This window comes from Mustela nivalis, assembly GCF_964662115.1.
Source record: "Mustela nivalis genome assembly, chromosome: X".
NCBI lineage: Eukaryota > Metazoa > Chordata > Mammalia > Carnivora > Mustelidae > Mustela > Mustela nivalis.
The window spans coordinates 119,715,843-119,741,019 of NC_139040.1; the positions used below are offsets into that span (position 1 = coordinate 119,715,843).

Genomic DNA, 25,177 nt, shown 5'->3' on the forward strand with positions numbered 1-25,177 from the left:
CAGCTGTGTAGCCACCATCTAGGTTAAGGTGTACATTGCCAGCACCCAGAAGCCTACTTTAGATCCACCCCCAGTCATTACCAACATCCCAAAAGTACAGATAATCTTTCACCGTTGATTAGTTTGGGATATTCTTAAACTTTATATAAATGGAGCCACACAACGTATACCTTTTTGTGTCTGACTTCTTTTGTTCAAGTTAGATGTGTGAAGGTTGTCTACAGTGTTGTGTGTAGCAGTAATTTCTTTCTTTTTTCATTGCTGTATAGTATTCAGTTGTATGAATCAACTACAGGTTATCTGACCTTTGGGTCATTTGCAGCATCTTAGTACTGAATTTCAGAGAGTCATTGGGATGAGGTCGTAATTACATTTAGATAATTTATGCTTAAAAACACTGATCAGCGGATTGACAATGGTCAGTCAAGTCTATTTAGCTAACGTGTATGGAGCTTACTACACGTCAAACACTGACCAGAATGTGAACTCATTTGACTTCCGTACCAACACTCTGAGGTAGGTCACTATTATTACTCCCATTAAGCAGATGCAGGAGTTCAGGGCACTTGCTTAAGGTCACATAGATGATATCCAGAAAAGAAGAAAGTTCTGGCCAATGGAACTGGCTTAGATCATGTTCTCTTCTGTGTCTGTTGTATACACTAATATTATAGCATGCAGAAACTGTAGTGTATGTCTTCGTTTACCTGTCCTTCTGCTCTTGTAGACTATCAGCTTGAGCACAGCATTGGTATCTTATTTTTGTCAAGGTTGCTTTAGTGAATGAGCCAGGGGCTTTGCTGAAGCAAATGTTTGCATGAGGAATGAGTTAGTGTGGGACAATGAGCTTATGGGCACCTGTTCTTAAAGTGCCTAAGATTTCCTTATATTTTCCTGGTGAGGGCGGGGAGAGAAGGAAAGGGAAGCGAAGATAGACTGTGTTGTCTATTGCTTGCACTTCAACTGTGCAAACTACTTAGAACAGTTCTTATAACTTAAACTAGATGAGAGAGTGGACAGAAGGAGTCTAAAGTGGGGCACCTGGGTGGCTCAGTTGGTTGGGCAGCCAAGTCTTGATTTTGGCTCAGGTCGTGATCTCAGGGTCATGAGATTGAGCCCCATGTGGAACTCTGCCCTCAGCAGGGAGTCTGCTTGTAGATTCTCTCTCCCTCTGCCCCTCCCCCCTGCTTTCATTCTTTCTCTCAAATAAATAAATCTTTTAAACAAAGAAAGAGCCTAAAGCTATGCTGTCCAACAGAAATATTTGAGCCACATGTGTGGTTTTTTAATTTTCAACAAGTCACATTTACAAAAGTGTAAAAGAAACAGGTGAAACTAATTGTGATTATGTGTTTTATTTAATCCAGTATATCCACAACAGTATCATTACAATGTGTGATTGATGTAAGAATTATTGATGACATATTTTAGAGTCTTTCCTACTTGGTTTTTGGAATCTACAACATTTCTTAAGTTGGATCAGGCATATTCTTAAAGATTTATTTATTTATTTTAGAGAGAGAGGGAGAATTGGGGGAGAAGGGGAGAGGGAGAGAGAAACCCAAGCAGGCTCCAAGCTGAGAGCAGATCCTGAGATCAGGACCTGAGCTGAAACCAAGAGTCAGAGGCTCACCAGACCGTGCCACTCAGGCATGTATTTTTAAAAATATTTTATGTATGTATGTATGTGAGAGAGAGCAAGAGACCGCCAGAACACGCGCACTTGAGCCCCGGGGGGAGGGTGGGGGAGAGGGAGAAAAACTTTAGTAGACTACACACTGAGCATGGAGCCCAACATGAGACTCAATCCCAGGACCCTGAGATCTTAACCTGAGCTGAAACCATGAGTTGAATGCTGTGCCACCCAGGCACTGCCAGGCATATATATATACACACACACACATATTTATACACACACACATATATGTGTATATGTGTTTGTATGTATGTATGTATACATATGTAAATATGTATATTTAATGTACATTAAAAAATATATATATTTAATGATTTTATTTTTAGGTAATCTCTACACCTAACATGGGGCTTGAACCCACAATCCCAAGATCAAGAGTCACATGCTTCATAGACTGAGCCATCCAGGGGACCCAGATCAGGCGTGTTCAGGTGCTCAGCAGCCACTTGTGACTGGCGTCTATGATACCTAGAGCCTTGCTCCTCCAAGTGCCGTCCTTACAAGGCAGCATCACAACTGGATGTTTGCTGGAATTCCCAGAATCTCAGGCCCCGCCCCACCCCTAAGGAATCAGTCTGCCTTTTAAAGAGATCCTGGAGTGATTTGTTTGCATATCAAAGTTTGAGAAGCCGGCCTACAGGCCAACTGCCCTGAGAGGGTCTTTTCCAATGAATGGCAGATAATAGCTCCCTAACCCTGAAATCACAGCCACAGGGTCTGTCATTAAACACTTCATTTGTTAACTTCCCCCCTTCTCTTTTCCCTCCCTCCGTTCCTCATTTCCTTCCTTCCTTCCTTGCTTCCTCCCCTTGACTGGTTCCCACATTAAAAAGAAGACTTTTCCATCAATACTGCTGCTTCTCTCAAGTGACAGTGCCAAGCTATTAAATTTTGCCAGCTCATCCTTTGTGAATGTAGGGAAGTGGATTCAGGGGCAGCCCTATCTTTCTGACATTATCCTGTATTAAATGTCCTTCAATTAGTATGTGCTGCGGGTCCCCTGCAAGACCCCCTGCTGCTTTATGTCACTTGCGCATTAACCTCATTGGTTACCAAACATCCCTATTATTAAGCCATTAAAAGCCAGGCTTGTTCACCTGCCAGCGCTTTAGTTTCCTTTCCCATCTCCTGGACAATTTTCTCAGATGGGATTTTAGTGATTTTCTCCTCCTCCTCCTCCTCCTCCTCCTCCTCTTCTTCTGGGAACTTATTTCCTCTCTAGCCCCCTCTTCTTTCTCTTTCTCTGTCCCCTTATCCCCCCCCACCCCCCCGCAGTGTGCTGTCTTTCCGCAGTTTTTTAATACCGCTCTCTCTCCCCAGGAGAAGGTGATTACTTGGTTGAGAGCAGGTTGGTTATAGCTGCGTGTGCATTCACTGAGCTGAAGCCTCGTCAGCAAGGCTGTTTCCAGCCCCTGCTGGCTCAAGCGACATTTGGCAAGTCATCGCTTTCCAACCCCATCCAATTGTTTCTGCCAGTTTGATGAAATCGCAGAGCGGGCTGCAGGATGGGCAATTTGAAAGTGGATATTGCATCGGGTTATAGAATCATATTTTGAAAACCCGTTTTTGTATATCTTGTCTACCTTACCTGCATCTTTTTAAAGAGCAATGTGATACAATTTTAGCCATGTGTGTGTACTATTAAGCTTGATGTTTTAGAGGGACATTTTGGGATGAAGATAGAAATGCTCAGCCTGTGGGAATGTGCTTTATTTTCAAGTTGATGTTGCACCAAGGGGGCCATGGAAGCCTCCCATTTTGCTCTCCTCGTTCTGGTATCTCGTGTTTCTGATGGCAGGAAACAGCAGCTATGCTGGCAAGCTAAATCCACCAGCCTCTTCTTTTTGTATGGCCAGTAAAGTCACAATGGTTTTTATGTTTTTTTAAATGGCTGAAAAAGCATCAAAGACGAATATTTCATGACACCTAGAAACTCTAAGAAATTCACATTTTGGTTTCAGTAAATCAAGTTTTCTTGGCACGCAGCCACACCATTCATTTACGTATCATCTGGGGCTGCTTTCACACCACAGTGGCAGAGTTGTGTGGTTACAACAGATGGTATGGTCTGCAAAGGCCCAAATATTTACTCTCTGTCCCTTTATAGACGAAACTTACTGACCCCCGATCACAGAGCACTGGTTCTCAACTTGGGCTACATCTTGGGGAGTTTTCAAAATAAAGATGCATGTGTCCTGCCCCCAAAGATACTGGTTTAATTGTTTGGGGTATATGCTAGGAATTGGTCATTTTAAAAACTCTTGGTGATTTTCCTTTGCAGCCAAGGTTTAAAACCATGTAAGCGAGTACAAGGAGATATAAAATTTGATTCACTCATGATGATTTGAGTACTTAAAAAAATACATGCTCCCTTATATAACATGGAAATACTAACTTCATTTTTTCCCTTGCTCTTGTCAGGCTCTTTCTGATTCTTGCTTGTTTGCCTAGTTCTGATTTCATGTCTTTCCCCAGACATCTGAATGTCTGTTTGGCACACATGTTTCCAAGCACCATTGAAAAAAAGTAAGGGAATAAGGGAAGCACGGTTGAATGATGGTTGCTTCTAATTTTAGGACAGACTTCTTGGGGATTTGAGTAGGAATTCATGGCTCCCGTGGGTGGAGGTACGCCATGATGGGTAGGGAATGTGTAGTTAAGAAAGCCCTTTCTTCTTCTTCTTCTTCTTCTTCTTCTTTTAAGATTTTATTTATTTCAGAGAGAGAGAGAGTCAGGGTAAAGGGCATAGGGAGAGAGAGAATCTCAAGCAGACTCCCCGCCAAGCGCAGAGCCCAACACAGGGCTTGATCGCAGAACCCTGAGATCCTGACCTGACTTCAAATCAAGAGTTGGACCCTTAAGCCACTGAGCCACCCAGGCGTCCTGAGTTTTGCTTCTTTCCTGACCATCTAGCAACATTCTCTTCACCCCCTTCCAAGATGAAGCTTAAGAACCAACTTCTTGGGCGCCTGGGTGGCTCAGTGGGTTAAGCCGCTGCCTTCGGCTCAGGTCATGATCTCAGGGTCCTGGGATCGAGTCCCGCATGGGGCTCTCTGCTCAGCAGGGAGCCTGCTTCCTCCTCTCTCTCTCTCTGCCTGCCTCTCCAACTACTTGTGATTTCTCTCTGTCAAAAAAAAAAAAAAAAAAAAGAGCCAACTTCTTAGGAAACCCTTTCTGCCTGCCCCCCTCCTCACTCCAGACCTAGAAGAACTTTGGCCTCCAGTCTTTGTATCCCCCTACAACTCCCAGAGGCTTTTCCTCCAGCAGCTGGGACACCAGTTGACCTTTACTGGTTTATATGCCTGTGTCCTTCCACTAGAGTGTTGTCTGTTTGGGGGGTAGGGCCATGTCTTTTTAATCCCGTGGCCCTTGCTCCCAGCATCATGCTTACTATCCAGCAGGTGCTCAATAAACATCTTGCAATGAAAGAAGGAAGGAAGAAACAAAGCTTTGTTTTCTCAGGGCATCATGGTGTCTCCTGAGGTCTTGTCACTGATACCGTAAGCTGTTGGTTGGACATACAATGTGTTGTTAGAGATAGCATCTTAAGGCAAATCACTGAAAGATGAACTTCTGGCTTTGGCAGAAAGCTTTGGTGGAAAGGCGAGGCAAGTCATAGAGATCTTTAGTGAACAGTGTCCTATTTTTTTTTTTAGATCTTTTTTTTTAATTTTAAATTTTTTATAAACATATATTTTTATCCCCAGGGGTACAGGTCTGTGAATCACCAGGTTTACACACTTCACAGCACTCACCAAAGCACATACCCTCCCCAATGTCCATAATCCCACCCCCTTCTCCCAACCTCCCTCCCCCCAGCAACCCTCAGTTTGTTTTGTGAGATTAAGAGTCACTTATGGTTTGTCTCCCTCCCAATTCCATCTTGTTTCATTGATTCTTCTTCTACCCACTTAAGCCCCCATGTTGCATCACCACTTCCTCATATCAGGGAGATCATATGATAGTTGTCTTTCTCTGCTTGACTTATTTCGCTAAGCATGATACGCTCTAGTTCCATCCATGTTGTCGCAAATGGCAAGATTTCATTTCTTTTGATGGCTGCATAGTATTCCATTGGAACAGTGTCCTATTAAGTGGGATCAGCCACTATACCAAAGACAGTCAGGGCTATCCCAGAAAAGGGCTGGCCAGGAGTCCAGAGTGTCCCTGCCTGAAAGTCTGCTTTTGCTCAGGAAAAATTCTTGGCAATTACCTGTAAAAAAATCAACTAAAGACTTGCCCATCCTTTGCTTTGAACCAGCCCTCTGGATTCCAGAACGAATGGCCAGTTTGCCTTCTCTCTAAATCTTCACTTCACCTCTCTTTCCCTCTTTATTCTCTCTCCTCTGCATTGGTCTAAAAACTATAGAGGGGAGAGATTATGTCTCTTAATTCTCTACTGTATGCCTGTACATAGCATGGTGCCTAATGCATAGTTTGTACACGATAAAGAGTCGTTGAGTGAATGGAGGAAGCATGGATCTGCAGGACCCAAAGCTTCATGTTCCTTCATCTGCTGCAGTGGGTCATGGTTTCAGCTGTTCACCCTCCAGACCACTTCAGCTGCGGAGTCTAAAGCCCACCTGTTCTTAACCTTGGATCCATTAACATTTAGTTGGTCAATAAATAGAATTTAAGGTGTCTGCGACTGGGCAGACACCTTAAGCTTAAGAAGCAGGGAGCCTGCTTCCTCCTCTCTCTCTCTCTGCCTGCCTCTCCAACTACTTGTGATTTCTCTCTGTCAAAAAAAAAAAAAAAAAGCCTCTGCCTTTGGCTCAGGTCAAGATCTCAGGGTCCTGGGATCAAACCCCACATGGGGCTCTCTGCTCAGCAGGGAGCCTGCTCCCCCCCCCCCCACGCCTGCTGCTTTGCCTACTTTGCCTACTTGTGATCTCTCTCTGTCAAATAAAAAAGAAAATCTTCAAAGGAAGTGTATCAGGGTCTGGCTGACCAAGAATGGCCCAAAAATCACAGCTTTTGTACCCAATGATGGTTGCTTGAATTTTACTGAGGAAAACAATGAGGTTCTGGTTGTTGGATTTGGTTGCCAAGGTCAGGCTGTCAGTGACATTCCTAGAATTTGCTTTAAGGTTATCAAAGTAGCCAGTTTCTCTCTTTTGGCTTTAGTCAAAGGAAAGAAGGAAAGACCAAGATTGTAAATTTTGATGGTGATAACGTGACAATAATAAATATTCATACACCAAAAAACCCCAGACTTCCCAAGCAGAGATGCGGGGGGTGGGGGCGGGCAGTCGGTTGCTACAGACACCCCCACAGATTCTGCTTCTCCTTGTTCAGCTCAGGAGCTGATTCCTTGCTGGCTGCTGATGTCCTGTTCACACCTGACTATGCGGACGGAGCTGGCTGACCACCTATGGACCACACCCTGCCTAACCACACAAGTTAGCCCCTAACATGCGCTGACAGACTAGTTTGGGCCCAATTCAGTATTCATTCCTCTCCCTTTTGTGAGCTTAGCATTACCCAAACTTTGATGTTCTTCTCTGCCCACTGCCCCCAATTGTGTTAATCTTTTCAAAGAACCAACTTTTGGCTTTGTAGATTAGGCGCTATTATTTTCTGTTCACTGATTTCTTTTTCAGCTTTAGTATTTCCTTCCTTCTACTTTCTCTGGATTTGATTTGTTATTCTTTAACTCTGAAATGGAAACATGATCATTGATTTTCAGTCCATCTTTCGTATTACGTGCGTTTAAAGCCATGACATCCCCTCTATCCTCTGCCCCAGCCACACCCGTCGGTGTCAATATGCTTGTCTTTCCTTATCATTAGTTTGAAATGTTTTATTATTTCCATTGTGATGTCTTCTTTGTCTCATGGATTATTTAGAAGTGCATCGCTTAATATTCAGTCACTTGTGAACTTTCTAGTAGTCTTTTTGTTACTAATTTCTAGCTTAAGATCACTGTGATCAGAGATCAGATTCTGAATGATTTCCATCCTTTGAAATTGGTGGAAACTGATGAACTGAACGGGTGGATGATAAATTTTGGCAAAAGTTCTTATGCATTTGAAAAAGAATGCGTGCTCTGTTCTTGTTGGGGTCTGCCCCCTGTTCTGAGCTGTCTCCTTATTTCCTCATTGTTTTGTCTCTTCCCTCTTTTCAGACTCTAGCATCATATCCTGTAGCAGAGCTTCCTGTTGAGTGCTCCCCCATGTCCAACACCAAGGCCACTGAACACCTCTTCACCAACGTGCTGGTGAGTTGCATGGAATTTGGATGGCCAGTGCCTTTTCTCTAGTTCTCGGGAGGCAATCAGGTGTGGTCCCTAATTAGGGACCTAATTCAGGGAGAATTAGCCTTAGCATTTAGACCTAAAATTGGAGCAATACCACGAGAAACTGCTTCACTTCCTTGAAGGGTGATCCAGGTAAATATCCCCTTCCTTGATAAAAATATACAGTTAGATACGGTTTCTGTCTGGGAGCAGGTGGCAAGCGTCACAAATGGCCACAAAGAGGGTCAGCTAGGGGAACGTGGGCTCTGGCCCATATGTCACTGCCATGTATGCAAGACGATCTACACATGGCAGTGGCCATGTGGTTGTTTCCCATGCCCCTGGGTGGGTGTTAGGTTGAAACCCGAAGATAAACTGAAACAAAGGTGGATCCTCGCTCTGATATTGGGAACTTGTGAATATAATAAAGGACATGTACGTTCAGGCTTGAAAAGTATGTATGGCACTCCCCAGTCCCTCGCTGTTCTACGTGAATCTAAGTAACCAGTAATGCCTACTAAGTAGCGAGCTCTCCTGACTCGGAATGCAGTATAGACAGCTTTAACTCCATGTATGTTTTCCACAATCATAATTATTTGGAACAAAATAGGCACAGTGATGAAGAGAACCATTAGAATAAAAAAAAAAAAGCCAAGAGAGCTAAGGTAGATAGCAAGAGAACAATGGTCTGCCCAAGGGGATATTAAGGAGACTGAGGCAAAGCATATTAGGAGGTCAGAACTCATTTCTATGGGAGTAGGAGTGGAGATGTATGGAAGACAGATACTTGATTTGCTTGACCACGAGGACCTCGGGTCAGAGCCAAGTCTCTGTAATCATGATGGAAGGGATGTGGATGGGGTTGATGGAGAAATGATTCTGAGTAATCAAGGACTATGTTTCCATGGCCATGGCTGACACAAATTTACCTTTCCATACAGTTTCAGGGAGCAGTTAGTCAGGGGTTCCTGCAGGTCTTCTGAAGAGAAAGCTTGGAATAGGGAGTTTAATGTGATGAACTATGGCCCCTGTTTCTGCAGTCGGACTTGGGGCTGCAAATGGTCCTTGTCGTCGTCCTCTTCCACTGCGGTCTCTAAATTCCCTTTAAGCTCAGCCACTGTCTCACTGCTGGTCTCAGTGGTTTGCCCAGTGATGTGACCTAAGCCCTCATTCCCAAGGCATCTGAGCCTTTCACAGACTGAGGTTGATGCCCTCATCCATCCTCAGTTTCCTTTGGACGAAGGAGTACCAGTGCCCAAGCAGATCACTTGGGTTTCATGTACATTCTTCCCTAACCCCCACTCCCCACCCCTGCCATGTGAAAGTGGCTTTACCTCTTCCTACTGAACAGGGTCAATCACCCCAGTAAGATGGCAACTCCTCTGTTTGCCTGCTGAGCCCAAGACACAGGAAGCACAGAGTGTCCATGTGGCCTCTTGCCGTGTCCTCTGAAGGGGTCTTGTGTGGCAAGAGTGTGGCCCTTTGGGAATCCTAATCAAGCAGAACCCAAAGGCAGAGGAATGGAAAGCACCAAATCCCCCCCCCCCCCCAGTAGGTCACTGGGAATAATGGCAGGTGAGGTCCCTCCTACTTCCACTTCTTGGTTCCGAGACCGATGTACAGGACCTCACAGAGGTCTCTGAATCAGTGTGCACACCTAATCCTAGAGGGTGGCATTCCATCTCCACGGAGTCTTGCCTCTGAGCAGGCACTTCTGCTGTACCTTTAGCAGGTAATCTCATCGCTCTGTGGTGGCTGGTTGCTTTCGGCACAGTACAGTATGTAATGCAGGCAGTGGGTCCCGTGATCACAGGCTCACTCCCTTACCTCCAGCGCTGTGAAATGAAGCATCCTGGTCAGGTGCTGTGTGATATAGGATTGTATTTTCGCACATCAGGCACTTTGTAAAACCCTTGGATAGTAGAGCTGGCTGAGGCTCTGCAGACGTAAAAGGCAAACCTTGATGTAGAATGAATACCTATTTCTGTGCAAATGAGCTGCTGGATTTTCCAAGGTGGAGATGACCCAAATGAAGTCAGCTGTTAGGAAGTGGCCCATCAGTCTCCTCAAGGAGACGTATCATATTGGAGGCACAGCATTGGTCTATTGTGCCAACAGGCTGGACGTCCTGAAGTGGCAGTATTGGGTTCCTGTTGGGCCCATGTGGGACCTCCATCTCTGCCCCTGTGGTTACTCTGTTGTTTCCCTCGTGCCAATTCTGTGGTGGCCCATGGCAAAGTCTGGATGCCATCCGCTAACAAAATGATGCTGTCATTTTGTCTACATGGCTGGTCAGCACTCCTCCATGGTGGATGCTTTTTGGTGGGTGTCAACATGAGAATCACAGATCTTGATACTTTGTGCCCACTTCCATAGATCCAGCCATGTGCCGAAATTAACCACCAGGCTCACCCAAACACAAGCGGGCCAAGAAATGGATTCCAACTTATGTGCTCGGAACACGGAGAGGAGGAAATATTTGGAGAATAGCAGTGATGACCTGGTCCCCAGTTGTTACGCTCTGTTAGAAGGGTTTCAAAGCACGTTCTTTCTCCAGTGTTCTACAGTTTTAGTGAAAGTAAATGTTTACTTATAGCTTTTGTTCTTCCTAGAATTCAAGCAGTGTTTCCTTAGGGCTGGGTTAGAGACAGTGTAACTGTTGGATTTTACTCAGATCAGTATTCCCTTATGCTTTGTTACTGGTAAAAGGGTGTTATTCCTGGCATTTGCTGTCTTGTTTGGGAGGGACTTTTTAAAAGCAGCTGCACATACAACCAACCGGTGTGCTGATCGTGCCCATTCACATCCAAATCCCCCGAAATTCAAGTCTGGCCTTCTACCACACTTACATTACTTTTTGTGTTCTTTTGGCCCTCGACTGATTCTCTCCCCAACCACGATATAGGCTTCTTAGATGCTGATACTCTGTCTCCTTTCTCTTTATTGCTCCTGTTCCTAGGACAATATCCTAACCACACAAAATGCATTGTAATATTTGCAACTAGTGATGAAGTGATTCTAGAAAGCAAACAAAACAGGTTTTATGGCAGAGATAGCCACCCATGCAAATGATGCAAGGCAAACAGCCCTCAAATGATAAATGGGACCCAGAATGCTTTCCCCGCCGAGGCCCCTGCTGATCTGTGTGCTCTGACCTCTAGCAAATGAAACTTCTATGATTTGAGCCCAGCAAGTTGGAGGGGCTGGCTGACATTTAATGTGCTGAGTGTTCAGAGGATTGCAGCTCCTCAGGAAGACTTTATTGAATCTGAATCCAGAAAGCAAGACAACCTTCGCCAAGTGTCTGTCAATTAAAAGAGTGTAATCATTTTATTTTATGTGGAAGACCTGAAGCTGCTCAAGGCAATATTTTCAAGCTGAAAAGGTCCATCTCGGGGCCCTTCCTTCCTAGTTCTATTCCTTTCCCTATTTGAACTCTCACCCCAACCCAGAAGCAAAAACAAAATGCCTTCTATTTGGGAAAACCAAGAAATTGTTTTGATATTTTGTTTTATGATCCAAACCTATATATTACTGGCTGCCACAGTGTTATTTTCCCCCGCACACTCATCATTCATAGCTACGAGGGTGAAAGTAGTCCAAAATGGTATGTAATGTCTGTTACACATTTAAGTGCATAAATTTGGTTGTCAAGATGGTGATTTAATAGAAACTTGTAGGTTCATTGTAGACTATTTCTAATGCCTAGAATTTTTTTTTTTAAAGTGTGTGCACATGCATGTGTGTTGTTTTTATTTCTCTCTTCTTGGAAATGTCATTTCTTTATAATATAGTCCCACTTTATTTATCATGGTCTGGACCAAACAAATTTTGGCTGTAAACTTAGAGTAAATTAAGGAAAAAGCATTTATTCTCTTAAGAGTCAGGAAGTAAAACATCTTGATTTCATATCCATAATGTCACTGATAAACCCAAAGTCTTAAGTCCTGTGACATCAGGCATGGAAGTTGACTGTGGGATTTCTCATTTTGACATATTATTTCTTTGGGACTATAAATCATTGTTATTGGATTAACCCCCCGAGAATCCATATTGTTGAAAAACGAAATTCATCGAAGTAAATTTTAAAGATTTTATTGGCTTTATTCAATGAGTCATGAATCAGGCAGTATCTATCTAGCAGAGAGAAAGGCACTTCAGGAAGCTTTATAAAATGAAAGACTGTTATAGGCAAAAGGGAGCAGAAACAAGGAAGTTATGCTAGGCAAAAAGCAGACTGGTTGTGTCAAGGTCACTTACCTTTAGGGGACAAGGGTCCATCAGGCAGATTATCTACCTTGTGCTGACCAGGCAATTCCTGATTCACTGGTTGAGGGTTCTTTTTCTGTAACAGGTTAAAACTATAATCAGGTTAAGTCTTGGTTTGGTGACTTGGGGCTTAGCATAAGTGACTCCGTTTTAGGCCTGTTGTCTTATGTTTAATGAGGTCTGTGCCAGTCGGAATTATTTTGAGTATATTTTTAATTTCATTTGAAATTGGTATTTAATGCTTTTTAAATGTAGTTTCTTTCTCATTCATGTGCTCTTGTCCTCCTTCTCAAGTTTATTCTCAGTCTTGTTCATTAGTTTGATTTCCTAATCCCCTCCACTCATTTCTTCACTGGTTTGGGAATGAAATTTTTTTGCCATTGTAATGCTTTCAGTCTCCTAAAATCAGAGTTCAAATTTTTCAACTTCCCATAAGTGATCCACAATGAAACTCAGGATATAAACTGCGATATTTTTCAAGTAATTTGAATAATTCCTTACTGAGAAGTTAAGTTATAAATACCTTTGCTACATTCTTTTGAAAGTTGGGGCAGGAATGAGTTATAGTAATGAACAGCTGACATTTCTGTTCAGTGAAAAAGATGTGGTGATTTTTCTACACTGTGTTTAATAATTCACCTTCAGGAAATTTCAGGGCCATTCTCACCAGCTGGTGCTAGGGAGAAGAAGGGGAATCAGCCAAGAATGGCACTAGAAATCGTGCTATTCATACCTAATCTTATTGATTGTCATCCCCGACTTTGGAAAACACCACCAATGCAAGCTAAACAGAATATTATAGAGCAGTGCTGTCCAAAGGAAGTCTAAAGTGAGCTATATGCATAAATAAAAAAATGTTCCCAGTATCCACATCAAAAAACCAAAAACCAGGTGAATATAATTATAATAACATATTTAACATGATATATCATGATATTCACCTTTCAATGTGTAAAGATAGAAACATTAGTGAGATATTTTATAATATTTTTGCCACAAGTCTTCAAAATGCAGAATATGTTGTATACATCCCGCATATCCCAATTTGGACTTGCCGCATTTCAAGCTTTCAGTAGCCACAGCTGGTGAGTGACTACCATAGTGGACACAGCAGGCACGGAGGCTATCTCATCCAATACTCTCTCTATCTCTCTCTCTATATATGTATATATATCTATATCTCTTTCTCTCACACACACAAATGAGGACTCAGGAGCCAGAGAGGCAGAGAGGGCACACTATTTGCCACACTCACATTGTTCATTCAGAAAGCAAGACTCAAAGCCAGATCTTCTAACTGCCTCTCAAGGCCACTTTCTGCTACTTCAAGAGGTTATTTTGGCCTGAAATCTTATTGACTACCTCTCTGAAATCTCAAATTTATTTTGCCTCTGTAGTTTTCATCAAGAAAAATAATCTTACAGGGCACCTGGGAGGCTCAGTCAGTTAAGCGTCTGCCTTTGGCTCAGGTCATGATCTCAAGGTCTTGGGATCGAGCCCCACATCGGGCTCCCTACTCGCAGGGAACCTGCTTCTTCCTCTCCTCCATGCTTGTGTTCTCTCTCGCCTCGCTATCTCTTTCTCTCTCAAACAAATAAAGAAAATCTTAAAGAAGAAGAAGAAGAAGAAGAATCATCATCATCATCATCATCATCTTACAACAGAATGAGAGAAAAGACAGATTCTTCTGTGAGACTTCAACAGTGATGTCATGTGGGCCCTTACCTGGTTAACAAGGGAGTGAAGATGAACTTGAAACTAACACAATATTGTAAGTCAACTACATTTCACTAAAAAAAGGAAGTGTTATTAAACCACTAAAAGCACAGAAAAAAGGGAGTAAAGAGATATTAAATAATATTTTAATAGCCCCTGTCTGCTTTACAAGTTAAAAATCTCTAATCCTGGGCAAATTATATCTGGGGTCATTAAAAGAACATGCAACAGAGCAGCTGGTAGTTACCAGGAAAATGATGGAGAAAGGAAGAAATGCTAGAGATTGGCACATACCCAGATTTTCCAACTAGAAAAGGCAAATAAATGCTACTAGTAGCAGATGTGTCTATAGTACCTACTAGATGCCAGGTTCAGGTTCTGAGTGCTTTCATTCGATTCACCAATTCCTCACAGCAGCCTTATGAGATAAGTATTAATACTGTCTTCACTTTTCAGATGAGGAAGCAGAGACAGAGAAGTTAAGTAATCTTCCCAACAAGAAACATTGCTAGTTGATGGCAAATCTAGGATTTGAGCTAGGGAGTCTGACTCTGGAGTCTAATTATTTGAATTGGCATTATACTATGCTTCTCACAAATAAAATATTTCAGGGGCACTTGGGTGGCTCAGTAGGTTAAGAGACTGACTCTTGATCTCAGCTGAGGTCTTGATCTCAGGGTCATAAGTACGAGTCCTGCATTGGACTCCACTCTGGGTATGGAGCCTACTTTTACAAAAATGGAAATTGCAGTATTGCTAGCTCTCTGCCTTTTCATCCTCCCTTTCCCCATAGTTGGGACTCATCTGATATCCCCTTGAAAGTTCAGCCCACACCAGGCTCTGGGGCAGGAGGTGACTTTGGTGAGAGAGGTCCTACTAGTTCAATGCTTTGGACCTAGTTCAGTGCTTTAGTACACCATCATATTTTATGGATTATCATCCCCACTCTGACCTTGGCCTTGTCCTTCAGTTCTGGGCCCTGGGCCCTTCTTTACACCACCCATCCCTAATTCAGATATTGGAATCTATTCTTGGACCTGTTTGCAACTTGGGGACAGGAGATCCTGATACCAGTCTACTCAGGTCATTGTACAGAACCTTCTCCTTGGTAATACTTACCTATCACTTCTGTTCTCTGTTATCTGTTGAGAGACCTCCGTGTGACACCAATTGCTTTTACCAGAGCACTGTGAAGACTTATACTCTCCACCCACCACGTTCCATGGATTGGTCAGAACTTCTTCCCATCACTCAAACTGCCCCCGGTTGCCCATCCAAACCAGCAACTGAGTCTAATTCCAAGATCAAGCCCCTCCCCTCCCAGATTGCTTGGTTTTCTGTATCAGTGAAACCATCCAGTTATGAGTGAAATACCATTCGAGTCCTTGGAAAAATTATGTGTATTATTAAATAGCTTATGTAGGAGCACTTCAGATGAAAAGTGATGATTATTAAGAAGTCCTTCCAAATCCAAACTCAGTCATCCTTTCCCCTTTTTGGATAGTGTCATTAAAACTGCCCACAAGAAGAATCCCTTAGATATAGTATATCTGAATCTCAGCAAGCCATTTAACAGGACTGCCATGATAATTTTGTGGATGAGAAGCTAAGAGTGTGGTCTGGATCATAGAATAGATATGTAAATTCATGTCTGGTCTTGAATGTCAATTTTGAGCTAGATCTCCAAAACTGTTGTAAAGGGTCTTCCTCTTGTTGAGGAGGAAAATTTTTTCCTCTGTCCTTCAAGATTCTTCTAGCTTATTGAAGAATTAAATTGACATGAGGCAGATTAACAGGAGAAAATAAAATTTGATTACATATTTACTAATTCATGGGATTTCAGGCACAATGAGGTATGTATGTCATTCTGAACTCAGAAGAAGGGGTTAGGGGCCTGGGACTTCAAAGGCAGGGAAAGCAATTCAGAGAAAGCTGAAAAAGAGTAAAGTAAATATTTGACAAACAAATATTTGCTGGGCCATTTAGAAACAACAGGACATAGAGAGGAATTTAAACAAACAAACTTTGCTAAACTTCTCCCTGTTCACCACTCCTAATTTATATTATAATGTAGTGATCGGTGGTGATAGCTCTCTTCCTGGAGCAGAACCTTTATCTAAATTCTTTAAGGCCCTTAGGGGGAAGGTCAAAATTTCTTCCTGAGTCTTTTGGGCCTTGATTGTTTTCAGCTTAAATAATCTGCATGTGTATTATTAAACAGCTTATTTAGAAACACTTAAGATGAAAAGTGAAGAAAAGAGTAGGCTCCGTACCCAGAGTGGAGCCCAATGCGGATGAAAGGAGCAAGTGGCACATTTTGGGGCATCTCTCCCTTGGCCCCTATGCTCTTAACCCTAGCCTTTTCTCCTTTTTTAAACACTCTAATAAACACTTATAAGGAAAGCCCAGCAAATATGTAGAAGATGCAGAATAGAAACAAATAAATCCCATGATCAGTGACAGACCCAGAAGTCAGAGGCTTCTCTACAAGTTAGAATGAAGGGCTAAAATGAACAAAATAAAAGACAGTAAGAATGCATGTAAATACTGTGCTTTTTAAAAATTAAACTATACAAAAACTGTATGACAGGGACGTGGGCTAACATTAGTGTAGTGGTGGGGCGGGGCGGGGGAGTCTTAAGACCTTCATTATAAACTCTTCACGAGCCAGAAGTATACATGGCTGCCAAGTACTGAATGTGATCTTGGACTACATTAATTATAGTATAATGGGAAGGCTAATTCCATTGCACTTGGTACCTGCCAGACTCTGTCTGTATTACTGCACTCAGATCATGGCAGGCTGACAAATTACAAAGGATCTGAGATGGGCAGCAGGGCCGAAAAGTGTCTGGAACTAATAGTATTCTGGAGCCGGCTGGTGGTACTGCCTTCTAGAAATTGCTAAATAGTCAGGAATCTGGGGGCTGCTGATTAAACCCTTGGTAGCTGGAAATGGGCCATGGTGGGAGTATTTACACCATGGTAATTGGCAAATGCTAGAAATCAGGACTTTTTATTTTCTGGAGAGTAGGTTTGTCAGGCCACCGCTGTCATTAACCCTATGATATGAAGAATGAGTAAAGACACGTTGTTGCATTAGATCAAAAAGAAAAAGACCTCAAGGGCATAGGGATGAGGATTTTGGAGCTATCTTTAACTAGTTGAGGAGTTTAGATTTCCCTTTGCAACAAAATGAGAGTCATGCTTGGCCAGCAGTCCCATTTTCCTCTAAGGACAGAACAGTCCCTCAGCGCCAACACCCCCCCCCCTACCTCACCCCCTCCACCCAACCCCCCAGTGGTGTAGTCTGGGCTGCCAGTCACTGGTGAGAAACTCCTTTGAAGTTTCTCCTGTTGTCTTTAAATGTTATGCAAATTTTACATTTTACTTCATAAAGGATCTGTATCTCTCTGACTATAACAATAATCCATTTAAAGAGGCACTTCTCAAACTCTTCTATGTATGAACCTGGGAACCTTGTTAACATGCAAATTCCAGCGGAGGAGTCCTGGGTTGGAGGCTGAAATTCTGAATTCCCAACAAGCCCCCAAGGTGCCCCCAGAACTGCTGGTTCATAGGCGCTTTGGGTAGGAAGGGTTTAAAGGCCTTTCCGTGCCTTCTTTATCCCCATCCCCGTCTTCTAGTAAATTCGGCACCCACAATGATAGGGTTTGTGGAGTGGATATTGAATCTCTGTCTCACACAGAAAGCAAAACCCTTGGGGGTATACAAATGGACCTCTGAAAAGCTTTGAGCTGACACTTTTTAGGCTTCCTTGCATTGCATTGTCTGCCCTCTTGTCGAAATCCTTTTTACTGTACAGCACGCGGACCTTCTCCTCTCTGCCCACACGGAGTATCATTACAGAAAATAGCAGAGGAAATTCATACTTTGACCCACTGCAGGGAAATTGTCAAGGACGTCATCCACTGTTAAATTCTGTCCTGTTTGAGGGCTCAGAGGAACTTTTTCTTAAGTTTTATTTCTGGGAATTGCTTCTTCTGAACACTTCCTTCTTTTTGATCTTACAGCGCTCTGAATCTCGTAGTTGAACGTGCTTTCCTCTCAGCGTTATCCAACATAGAACGACTGAGCACCTGTTAGACTCCAAGCACCAGCAGGTTTGGGGCAGAGCAGGGAACAGAACACACACGTATCCCTGCTCTCGTGGAAACTGTATCCCAGTGGCTCTTCCCTTTGATTGTTAGGAAGTACAGAGTCACTTTGGAGGCTGCCTCTAACAACTCTAAAAGACCCACTAAAAAGCAGTTCTGGTTTGAATCTGTCTCCGGGGTGTATGATTTTCCAACTCTCATCTCTCTACTGGGTTCTCCCACCTCTTTATTTTTTTGGCTCTGCCATGTGCATTTTATTTGTCGTAAGCTGCCTCAAATCCCCCATGGAATGAGGCAGTGTACAGATAGCTCATTAATTATGTGGAGCTGGAGAAAACGGGGCTACAGCCAATGCAGTAAAGTTACAGGGAATTAAATGGTAGCCTCGTATACAAATAGTCTAATGCCCTGAAATGAAATGGCTCACCTTATAAGATAAGGGACTTTTCTGACACTGGTGTTGGCAGTACCCCTCGTTTGGGGAATTTCGACTTGGTACTTACGCACACGAAGGGTGTTTCTACTAGATAATACCTCAGTGCCTTTCAGTAATAGGATTGTAGACAGATTTCCCTGATTTTAATTCTGTAGACAACAGCAGTGCCTCCTTTCTCCCACCAGCCCCAATATCTGTTGGAGATGAATTCTTTCAGGGCGATGGTGGCCTTGGGGGGTCCCACATGTTGAAGTGGAGGCAGACTTGGAGAGGGAGAGCAGCTTCTGCCGGAGAAGCCGCTCAGAGCTCAGATCCGCTATCTGGGATGTGTTTTGTGACACTCACTAAAATCTGAACTCCTGCTTTTTCTTCTAACTTGTCTTGTTCCAATTCATGGTTTTCTTCAGATGGAGAAAATACCCCTGTATTTCTTCTGGATGCTGTAAACCAGCCAGCCGTGGTATTTTTTATATCATAAGCAGCTGCTTTCTGAGCCGACACACAGTGAAAGAGGCCGATTTGTATTTTTACAGCCAGATATGAAACCAGTTTTCAATAATTTGGGAAGCACGTGCTACCTCTTGACATCCTCAGGGTGCTTAATTTTGAAACAAGCCCTGAGGATTGCGGATACTACAATTACGATACCCCTGAACGGTGGGTAGCCCCGTTTTAGCCGCTTCACCAACACCAGGAAATTTTAATGAATTAATTGATTTTAACTTCAGTATGAAATATCGGCACTCGCGGTGATACTACTCTGTGACTACGTAGAGGCAGCATTTATGACCTTTGTAACTACATTCCATTCACTGAAAAATGACAACTATGCTAAAGAAATACTTTCCTCCTTGCTGCTGCTTCTCCCACTGAGAGCTTTTAGCAAAGGGCATAGAAAGTCCTGCCAATAAATAACAAAAATTTACTATCCTCTCCATCATTTTACAGTCTTGCTCTCCTCATAAGAAGAACACTGAGAGCGGAATGGATGAAATCAACCTGCTTTGCTCAGCACCGAGGGCGTGTTATCACTCAAATGGGGTGCCGAAGGGGGAGAGGAGGAGAGATATATAGACCCACAGTGGTCTTGCCCCAGACATGTTTCTTGGCCATTGTCGTTGTCTGCCCTAAGTGTTTCCAATGCCATAAAAATCAGAATTGTCTTCACCTTCTGAAGACACCGAAAGACAGAAATAGAAATCCCTTGAGTCAAAAGCTATCCAGAGGGAATCACTTCTGTCTTCCTTTTGTGGGACTGAATGTTCCCGTCCTGTGTAAGAGGCTAGGATGTTTTAGAAAGTGCATCTTCAGACTCCTTGAATCGAGGAAGGAAAAGAGACAGAGCCAGAAAGAGCTTAGCTGGAATGAAAAGCATTTTCCTGGACGCTGCCCTCCTGAATTAATCAGGTCCAGCATCGGCGGCTGAAGGAGGTTATTGGGGGAAGATTCCTTTCTTGTACGACTGGGTATTTCTAGCCGGGCCGCAAACAGAGGAATGCTTTCTCGCCCTTGGTCCAGAGCCATTGCAACGGGAATCAAAATAACTGCTTGCCATTCCTATAAGGAAAACTTTAATGATCTGAAAGGAAATAGCAGGATGTACGAAAAGACCCAAATTTCTCTCCATTAGTGGTTTAAGGGCTCTTGGTACAGTGATTCTTGAAATCACAATTACAGTCCATGAAGTTTCTCTAACAACGCCCAGCTATGAGAACTGGTTTGAGAAAAGGAGCATTGAGAACTCCAGCCTTTACTTCGAAGAACCTCAGCTTTCCCCTCCTTGTGGAAGTCCTTGAGAAAAAGAACCTGCATGGCGGGGCGGGGGTGAAGAAAAATGTATTTTTCCTCCTTAGTAAGCATGTCTTTTTTAAAATACAGCCCAAGTTCTCTCTTTTTTTCCCCATCTTTTGAGGCTTAATTCCCATATGCAGACTATTCTTGTCATAGTCAACCCTTTGCGGCTCTAAATACATCTTTTATTTTGCTGCAGATTTCAGTAGTTTCTTATTCCTGGTCTACCCACATTCTCACCAAGCAAGACATTTACAGGAGCAGGAGGGTGGCGGGGAGGTGGGGGTGGGGGTGGGGGGCACTGGGCAAGGCACCAGCAATTTGTTGAGTGTCTACAGCGGGTTGGGCACTGGGCTAGACCTTTTCACCAGTGAAATTTAAGCCTCCGCCCATATGCTGTAAGGCTAGTATAAGCATCCCCACTTGACGGATGAAGAAACTGAGGCCTCCTTGTCAAGGAGATGCAGCCATTCTCCCAGGTTGCAAGCGTGCGAACGCAGGAGTTTGACCCCAGAAGCCATGCCCCTTGTGATCCACCAAACTGTTTCTTGTCCAGGATGGACGATGCAATCTTCATTTGACAAATGGCAATGCAAAGGCGAAGGAGGTTTTTAAGTATCTCAAATTCCCATTGTAATCCTTGCCCGTTGATGTCCCTGGAGACCTGTTTACTGCACCAAGCCACTCAGCACAGCGACTAAAGACAGATGATCAGGCTGCATCCCATGTGGCCTGGGCATTGCATGGGCTGTTGAAGAGAAGCTCCAATTTGATTATAGAACCTATCAAAAGTCACCTTCTTCTTACGGTGAAGAAGAGCTTCAGGTTAGCTCTTTACTTGGGGATGGTGGCATCCTCTCCACTGTGACATTAACCAACATGGTTATGTTAGACTGTCTTCTTGGTGGCCTACAACTGTTCGTCTGTACTGTTTTGTTGTACTAGCTCATTCCTGAGGTTTCCCATGTTCAGGACAGCAGTGTGGGGTTCTAGGTTCCCTCTGGAGCTATGCAGGCATGGCGCTCAATGAGAATAACTGAATCTGGCATCCAGAGCTGTGTTTTCACACCATTTTTGGACCATAGCACAGAGAATACGTATGCACCCAGGACGCCTCAAGGGAGATGTTCCTGGATATTCCCAACCATACAGAGTTCTCAGAACGGGACAAGGACAACTTTCCCTTTACTTGGTCACCTCTTCCCTCACCTGGGGCATCTGTGTCTGGGAAAGATTTCTACGTAGCTCATGGGAGAGTCAGCTCAGGGCCAGAGATCAAACTCTAGAAGGGGATTGTAGCGGAGGCAGCGGAGGCTAATAGCTGATCATCAATATCAATCCTCTCACCCTTTTTTAAAAAAGATTTTTATTTATTTGACAGAGGGAGAGATCACAAGTAGGCAGAGAGGCAGGCAGAGAGAGAGGGGGAAGCAGGCTCCCTGCTGAGCAGAGAGCCCGATGCAGGGCTCAATCCCAGGACCCTGAGATGATGACCTGAGGAAGGCAGATGCTTAACCAGCTGAGCCACCCAGGCGCCCCATTCCTCGCCCTTTTCCACAGTAAAACAGTTGTTGCCAGACACACACATTGAATACCTACCCGTGTTGTTCCATTTGAGTCCCTCTGTTCAGGCACAAAACATGCCTGCCTGGCTATACGTTACCTAGCATCCCTTGTGGTTTTTTGTGGCCGTGTCACTGTGCTCTAGACTAGTGGTTCTTAGAGCATCATCATCATCTGAGAGCGTGTAAGAAACGCAAATTCTGGGGCGCCGGGGTGGCTCAGTGGGTTAAGCCTCAGGTCATGATCGCAGGGTCCTGGGATCGAGCCCCATATGGGGCTCTCTGCTCAGCGGGAAGCCTGCTTCCCCCTCTCTCTGCCTGCCTCTCTGTCTACGTGTGATCTCTGTCTGTCAAATAAATAAATAAAATCTTTAAAAAAAACTTTAAAAAATAAAAAGAAATGCAAATTCTCAGGCCCCACTCCCCACCTAGTGAAACAGAATCTCTGGTGGTGGGGCCCACAGCCCATGTTTTAACAAGCCCTTCAGAGGATTCTGAGGCAGGCCACCCAGGCGCCCCTCAGATTCAAGTGTTTTTTTTTTTTTTAAGATTTTATTCATTTATTTGAGAGAGAGAAAGATCACAAGTAGGCAGAGAGGCAGGCAGAGAGAGTGAGAGGAAAGCAGGCTCCCTGCTAAGTAGAGAGCCCGATGCAGGGCTCGATCCTAGGACCCTGAGATCATGACCTGAGCCGAAGGCAGAGGCTTAACCCACTGAGCCACCCAGGCGCCCCTCAGATTCAAGTTCTAAATGTATGAAGTAAAACTACATAAGATTGAAAAGCCATTTGTATAAAATATCCTTTACAAAACCGGATATGTGAAATAGTACTATATACACATTGTAAGTAATGCTAACAAGATCTCATAGTGGGTCTAATGAGCTCCATAAATTCAAGATCTCTGCAATAACTCTATCAAGATGTGAAAAGTACGTGTGGTCTCCACTGGCAACAGAGTTCCAGGTACTGCTGATACTACTGTGGTTTGTTGTGTGCATTCATAATGTAAGGGAAGCTAAGTTTCAATTAGAGATTTAGGGCGGGCTCAGTAGTGGCCCAGGATACCCACGTTCTAGTCTTCAGTGCCTATAACCGTAGCCCTACATGGTAAAAGGGATTTCACAGCAGATGAGATTGAGTTAGGGTATTGACATGGTGAGATCATCCTGGGTTGTTCAGATGAGCCCTAAATGTAGTTACAAGTGTCCTTACAAGAGGGCAGTAAGAGGTGGCCCAACAACAGAAGAGGAGAAGACAGTGCGGTGTTGGGGGCTGTGCTGCAGACTTTGAAATGGGAGAAGGAGCCACAGGGCAAGGGATGCAGGTGGCCTCTAGATACAGAGAAAGGCAGGGAAATGACCTTCCTCTAGAGCTTCCAGAAGAAAACACAGCCCAGCTGACACCTGGACTTTAGCCCAGTGAAACTGATGTAGGATTTCTAACTTCCTAAACTGCAAGAGGATAGATTTGTTGTTTCAAGCCACTACGTTTGTGATAATTTGTTCCAGCAGCAGTAGAAAATTAATACCAGCTTAGTTGAAGTAATGGTGATTTCCCCCCCCCCCCCATTCTAGTTCATGAACCTTCTGAATTCTATCCATGGGTTAAAGAACCCTTACCCTAGGGGTTTGGAGAGCTACAGGGTGGAAAGATCTGAGTCCCTGAATGACTCAAGGAGGCAGAGCTGCCCATGAATCTAGAACCCTTTACTCTGGACTAATACTGAGAGGAAAAGAAACTTCTTGGGTTTTTTTAAGCCACTGAATTTGGAGGGTCTCCTTGTTATAGCACCTTGGTTCCCTTATAGTATGCATAGTTCCCTTAACTATTTGGGGGGAATTCCTTATGGGGGGTTAAGGAATATGTCTAAGGAAACCATATGGACAGGAGAAAGAATCCACAGCACCTCAGCCCATCAGACTAAGGAAGCCAGGGGCTGAGTCTGAGAGGCACAAGGGGCAAGGTCAGAGAAAGGTAAATGATAGAGGATGGGGGAGCTTGAGACCCAGCAGCATGAGGGGCCAGCCCCTTTCTGTGTTCAGAATTCCAACCCACAGGCTGGTTCTCAGCTTGCTGGATGCCTTGGAATAGTCAGCCAATAAGAACCCTGACCTCTTTAGCAGCCGTGATAAAGAGCTTGGCTTGAGGTTTGCATGTTCCTATTTTATCTCACAGACACCTGGGCTCTTGCTCCTCCAGGCCTGGACCTCTGGCCTTGTTCTCTGGTTCTGAGACCCAAGTTGGGCCCCTTTGGTTTTAATGACCTTCTGGTTTTCCTTCTCGCTTCTTGGACCTCAGAACTCCATTATGGTTTTTAGCTTTCCTCATCTTGGTGTCTAGTTCCTCTGGGTGAAAAATTTCAACTCCAACACAGCCTCCCTGCACCAGCCTCTTTAGAAACCCATCCTCGAGCTGAGTATGCCCCAGCCTCACCTGGAGTGGGTCAGGATTCTAACAAAGACATCTTTTCATTATGATTCCACCTTGAAATAAATATAGAAACATTTCTCAAGAGTATTGCTTGAAGATCAGTATTCCTTCATTTAGGGGAGATATATATATATATATATATATATATATATATATATATATATAGTAGATATCAGCCTTTTATGATATACATATATCATAAAAGACATCAGCCAGTTGAAATCAGTCACTAAGGACTTATGAGGGTGCATGTGCAGGGTACCCATATTTCTTAAGTTTTTCTGTACATGTTAAAATGTGTTAAGAACTAAGGAAGTCAGCTGGGTAATTTAAACCTCACCTTTCCATTGTTGTGATTTATACATAAGGATTTTCCTGATATGGTTTCTTACGTTTATCAAGAAAAACAGTAGCAAGGTGCCTGGGTGGCTCAGTCAGTTAAGCATCTGCCTTCAGCTCAGGTCATGATCGCAGGGTCCTGGGACTGAGTCTTGCATCTCGCTCCTTGCTCAGTGGGGAGTCTGCTTCTCCCTGCTTGTATCCTCTCTCTCAAATAAGTGAATAAAGTCCAAAAAAAAAAAAAAAAGAACGAGTAGTAACCCATAGTAAAGTAGAATTGACAGAGAATGTCCATTATGTCCCTGATGAAATATTGGAATGTTAACAGCCGATGAAAACTGGGAAAATGAAGTAGTAAGAAAAAGTTTTTCTTTGGATATAATGTCTGGAACAACCATTAATGATTTTAGCTACCCGCTTTGGTAAGGGATTTTGTTAGAGTAGAGTAAATATGAAAGCAACAAACAGAAATTTTGAAATTTGGACATATATGAAGAAATAAGGAGAAGAATGTCCAGTCATTTTTTAAAAAGATTTTATTTATTTACCTGACAGAGATACAGCGAGAGAGGGAACACACG

General features: G+C 43.5%; 1 long non-coding RNA gene across 2 annotated transcripts in view; it reads left to right on the forward strand.

Annotated features, from left to right (window-relative positions):
- The window catches only part of LOC309856807, a 227,534-nt gene that overhangs the window by 77,096 nt on the left and 125,261 nt on the right, over positions 1-25,177 (forward strand). For both annotated transcript variants that reach the window (XR_014307361.1, XR_014307362.1), the window contains exon 2: positions 7,824-7,916. This is a non-coding gene — a long non-coding RNA (uncharacterized lncRNA). The remainder of the gene's footprint in view (positions 1-7,823; positions 7,917-25,177) is intronic.